The sequence below is a fragment of the Diceros bicornis genome, chromosome 25 (genome assembly GCF_020826845.1).
Source record: "Diceros bicornis minor isolate mBicDic1 chromosome 25, mDicBic1.mat.cur, whole genome shotgun sequence".
Taxonomy (NCBI): Eukaryota; Metazoa; Chordata; class Mammalia; order Perissodactyla; family Rhinocerotidae; genus Diceros; species Diceros bicornis.
Window position 1 is genome coordinate 8,197,368 of NC_080764.1, and position 5,619 is coordinate 8,202,986.

At 59.5% G+C, this 5,619-nt stretch overlaps 1 pseudogene; it reads left to right on the forward strand.

Moving 5' to 3' along the window:
- Positions 1-1,834: 1,834 nt before the first annotated feature.
- LOC131421415 (cytochrome P450 2D14-like) lies at positions 1,835-5,271 on the forward strand (annotated as a pseudogene).
- Positions 5,272-5,619: the final 348 nt, after the last annotated feature.

The following is a 5,619-nucleotide window of genomic DNA, read 5'->3' on the forward strand; positions in this document are numbered from 1 at the left end:
AGCCAGCAGCCAGCCAGGTGAGGGTCCTCAGATCACTGCCACTGGCCTCCAGGCAGGGAGAGGAGGGGTCAGGGTAGTCAATTCCAGGCAACCACTGAGAACAGGTGCTCTAGTGCTGGGTCTATGTGTGTGTAGCAGTGGTGCATGTATTAATGTGTGTGTGTATGTGGTTTTGTGAGTGTGTTAATGTCTTTCTGCATATGGTTGTGTGTCAGTCTGTGAGCATGTGGGTAGTGTCTGAATGTGTGAGTCGTTTCTGAGTGTGTGATCTCTCTATGTGTGTATTGAGTGTACTAGTGTAAAGTGAAGGACATGGAGAACTTCATCCCACCCCTCCTACTCACCTTGGTCCCTCTGATCATTGTGATGTCCCTACAGCAAGTGCCAGGAAAAAATCTGGGAGGTGAAGGTCACTCAGGAAGAGGCAGGTGAGACAAGGGAAGGCAAGCATGTGTTCTGGGGATGAGGCTGTGACCACATCAGGGACAGTGAGCCTAATGTGATAGGCGAGGGCAGAATCAAGCCCCAAGTCCCCTGGTTCTTCCTTGGAGTCTGTACAATGCTGGGGAGTCAGGCTGGAGGTGGGGCCTTCCCCTTTTATCTACCCCCCTGCCCTGGGTAAGCACCTGGAGAGGGCGGCAGGGATAGGATTTCCGTGGCCACCCCTACACCTGACCTTCCCTGGCCCCTCCCTCCACCCTCTGGAAACACAGTCCTCCCAACTTGTTGGCTCAGGGCAGAGGGCAAAGGCCAGTCTCAGCTCCCTTTATAAAGAGGACCAAGGCTGGTCGAGCCCTCAGGGTTGGTGAGAGTGCCCTGCCTGGCCTGGTCCTAGGTGCCTGGTGTGGTGAGGGGTGCCAATGTGCCCAGAGGAGCCCAGTACCCACTGAGGCAGCCATGGAGCTGCTGAGTGGGGAGACACTGGGGTACCTGGCTGTGGCCGTTGCCATCTTCTTGCTCCTGGTGGACCTGATGCACCAGCGCCAATGCTGGGCCCCATGCTACCCACCAGACACCATGCCCCTGCCTGGGCTGGGCAACCTGCTGCAGGTGGACTTCCTAGACATGCTTTGCTGATTTACGTGGATAGGAAGGTGGGGGTGGGCACAGAGGTCCTAGGGACCCCACCTAGCAGCAGACAGTGGGTGCTGCGTGAAGCCACAGGCTGGACAGGGAGCTGGGGGGAAAAAAGAGGAGGCAGGTTTGAGAGGCCTCCTGGGGGAGGGCATCTGTGCAGGGCCTGGAGGACAGTCTGAATTTTCCCATCAAAGGTCAGAGAGGACAAAGGCCTGGAGGGGGTGGGACTTGGCAGTGGCCTTGGGATCCAGTGGGACAGAGCTTAAATTATGTGAGCCTGAGTCCCTTCTGATGACATCAGGAGGAAAGGTCTTAAGATGGGGGAGGAGAGTCTGGTCATGAGCCCCATTTAATAAGGAAATCGAGGTTGAGAAGGGACAGTGACCAGGTTCAAATCTTTTGCTGCTGTGAGACCTTGGGCCTCACTGCTCACCACTCTGAACCTCAGTTTCTTCGCCTGTAATATGGAATGAGAACTTGGCCTACTCACAATGTTGGTGACCTCTGCAAAGTCATAGCTGGGTGGTCTGATCCAATGTGAGGTCCTCAACAGTGCAGGTTGTGACTCCTAGCATCCCTGACGCCACATAGAGTTTTTCTACCCACTTACTGCTGGCAGCCCACGGGTCCCCCAAGGCTAGTGTCAGGAGACTGGGTACAGCAGCCTTCCAGGCGCTGGGCTTGGCAAACGCCCTTGACCCTCGGCCTGCAGCTGTGGCGCCACTTCGGGGACCTGTTCAGCCTACAGCTGGCCTGAATGCCCTCGGTCGTGCTCAACGGGCTGGGGGCCATGCGTGAGGCGCTGGTGGACCGCAGCGAGGACAACTCCAACCGCCCACCTGGGCCCATCTTTGAGCACCTGGGCTTTGGGCCACGCTCCGAAGATAAGCGAAGAAGGGGAGGGCCGCAGCCCGGTGGTGACTGGGCCCACAGTGACCGAGACCCAGCAGGCTCAAGCGGAGGCATGGTGGTGGACCTGCGGTGCAGGGAAGCCTCAGCGAATTTGAAGGGGCGGCAGGCGGAGGAAGTAGTCTGTGCCAAAGGTGTGGAGGGGGATGTGGGCGGGGCGGAGGGCTGATGTGGCCGAGGCGGAGGGCGGGGCCTTAAGGGGAGTGGGCGGGCCCTGGCAATTGGGAGGAGCAAGGGGACCTCCTGGCGGCAGGAATGAGGAGGATGGAGTCAGTGTGGGCGGGGCGGGGCAGGGGGAGGCCAGGACTTTCCCTGAATCGGAAGCGGGTCCTGGTGGGCAGAGCCATGAATGGGGCCGACACCTGCCCCCAGTGGGGAGAGCAGGCGAGAAATGAGGGCAGGCAGAGGGTGGGACCTGTCCCCAACCAGATTGGGGTGTAAAGTGGGTGAGACTTGGTGGAGTGGCTCGGGCGAATGAGGTCAGTGTGGGCCAAACGGGCGCGGTGTATATACAGGGTAAGGGCGAGGCCTGTACCGAATGAGGGCGGGACTGAGTGAACCAGGGCACGGAGTGGACCTTACCCTTGGCATAGAAGGAAGGGCAGACGAGCCCGTGAGCAAGGTTTGTGTGCAGAGGCGGGAACAGGGCACACACGAGCCACGCCCACGTCTGCCCGCGCCCATGGGTGGTCTTTGCCCTCTATGGACACGGGTGGTGGGAGCAGCGGCGCTTCTCCGTGTCCACCCTGCGCAACTTCGGCCTGGGCAAGAGGTCACTGGAGCAGTGGGTGACCGAGGAGGCCTCGTGCCTCTGTGCCGCCTTCTCAGACCAGGCCGGTGAGTGCTGGGCTGAGGGACAGGAGACAGGGATGGAGGCTGGGGAAGAGGAGATGGAGGCGACCCCCTGACCTGCACCGACCCCTCCCAGGACGCCCCTTTAGCCCCAACGCCCTCCTGAATAAAGCGGTGAGCAACGTGATCGCCTCCCTCACCTTCGGGCACCGCTTTGAGTACAACGACCTGCCTTTCTTGAAGCTATTGGACCTCACAGAGGAAGGACTGAAGGAAAATTTAGGCTTCCTGTCCGAGGTACTAGGATGGAGGAGACAAAGGAGCCCTGTAGGAGAGCTCGGTGGAGGAGGCCTCCACCCTGCCTTGGGCCTCCATAGAGGAAGATTTGGCTAGAGGGGTGTTCTGTAAGAGGGCTAAGGAACCTGTACCTCCTTCTTTGGAACCCATGAGATGTAGATTTTAGGTTTATCCTTCTGGGACCCATGCAAGTTAGGGTCTAGGGCCAAACTTAGGGAGGAACTAGGTCAATACTGAGGACACCCTGGAGGCAGCTGGGACCTGACTGGTGGAGGTGAACACCTGAGCACAGGGAGGATCCAGGACCCCACATCTATGGCCCGGACAGGTGCTGAATGCCATCGCCATGCTCCTGCACATCCCGGGGCTGGCTGCCAAGTCCTTTCCAGGTCATAGGGCCTTCATGACCCTGCTGAATGAGCTGATTGCTGAGCACAGGGTGACCTGGGACCAAGCCCATCCTCCCGGAGACCTGACTGACTCCTTCCTGGACAAGGTGGAGAAGGTGAGCTGCCAGGGACAGGGATAGAGGTTGTGAGTTGAGAGGCCTATGAGGGGAGCCTGGGCAAGGTGGGGCCTGTGTATCACCCAGTGAGGAGGCTCCTGGGCTGTTGGGTGCAGAGTGGGAGGCCATATGGGGGCTTCCTGCCTCTGCCCCTGAGCCCACCCTCTCTGCACGGCCCAGGACAAGGGGAACCCCAAGAGCAGCTTCAATGATGAGAACCTGTGCCTGATGGTGACTGACCTGTTCACTGCCGCGATGCTGACCATCTTGACCACGCTGGCCTGGGCCCTCCTGCTCATGATCCTGTACCCAGATGTGCAGCGTGAGCCCAGCCTGGGGGCCCAGTGGGATGGGTCAGGGGGGAGAGGGACAGGCTGGGGACCCGGAGCTTGGGTTGGCCACCAGGAGCTCTGAGCAAAGGCTGGGCCCTGGCTTAGGGGTCAAAGTGACCTCCTCCTCCACGTGGGCACAGCCCCTGCACAGGAGTCAAGAGGAGATCGGGGCTCAGCCCTCCTAGGTTTTGACCACTGTGGGGACACTTGTCTGTCCAGGCCATGTCCACAGGAGATAGACGAGGTGATAGGGCAGATACAGTGACCAAGGATGGGGGACCAAGCCACATGCCCTTCACCATAGCAGTAGTCCATGAGATGCAGCGCTTTGGGGACATCATCCCACTGTGCTTGCCCCACATGACATCCCGTGATATTGAAGTGCAGGGCTTCCTCATCCCCAAGGTAGGCCTGCGGCCCTGCTCACCTCAGCTCAGCCCCACTTGTCACTGGTACCCCCAGCATGGACATTGCTAGGTGGGGCCAGGAATGGAACCCAAGCCACCTAATCCTCATTTCCATAGGGACCAACTGTCTAGCCCAGGTGGGTTTGTGGATGAAGCAGAGGCAGGGAAGGCTTTGTCTTTTCGGATCCCCAGTCAGGGGAGGCATGAGAGGGAGACAAACTAAAATGTGTCCCAGTGTTTTGGAGGAGCCATGCATGAGGGACAGGTGGCAGGGAGGGCGCCTATGGGAGACAGGTCACTTGGCCCTGCCATGGGGACAGGAAGGTGCCACAAAGCTTCTTGGGCTGAGATTGACTTGAAAGAGTCCAGGCGTGTGCCAGGCAGAGAGTGTGGCCCATGTGTGTTTGGTGGCAGGGGCCCTGGCGCCCACTAGCCAGGACCCCACCCATGCCAGGCATCTCCTGTCAGGGGACGACACTCATCACCAACCTGTCATCTGTGCTGAAGGACGAGACCATCTGGAAGAAGCCCTTCTGCTGCCACCCCAAGCACTTCCTGGACGCCCAGGGCCACTTCGTCAAGCAGGAGGCCTTCATGCCCTTCTCAGCAGGTGCCTGTGGGAGCCTGGCTCACTGCCCCCTCCTGAGGGAGTCTTGGAGGCATGGCGTCGGGCCCCCAGGCTCACTGAGCCCCCCATCCTTACCCACAGGCCGCCGCTCGTGCTTCGGGGAGCCCCTGGCCCGCATGGAGCTCTTCCTCTTCTTCACCTGCCTCCTGCAGCACTTCAGCTTCTCGGTGCCCACTGGGCAGCCCCGCCCCAGCGACCACGGTGTATATGGTGTACTGGTGACCCCATCCCCCTACCAGCTCTGTGCTGTGCCCCACTAGAGTGGGCACTAGCCCCCCTACCCACTCCTAGTGGAGGCCCTGATGTACAATAAACCAGTGTGATGGCTCCAACTGGGCTTGAGTCCCACCCAGGCCCCCTGAACAGCCCCTGGCAGTGATCAGCCTCAACAGACTTCTCAGGGCCAGCTCCTACCCCTGCCTGATCCAGCCTCACCTGGCATTTGACCCCAATTGAGAGACAAGTATACTGAGGCTCAGAAGGTGACAGCTTACCCCCTAGTCAACCATGGCGACCTAACACTAGCTACTTGAATTAGTGACAGAATCTACACATATGTCCCGGCTCCTGCTGGGAGGAGATAGAATAGGCTTCTGAGAGACATCATTGAGGCCCTGGTGGGGATGGGGAGGGCCCCACTCAGCCTGGATGCCCACATTTCAGGCCAAACTC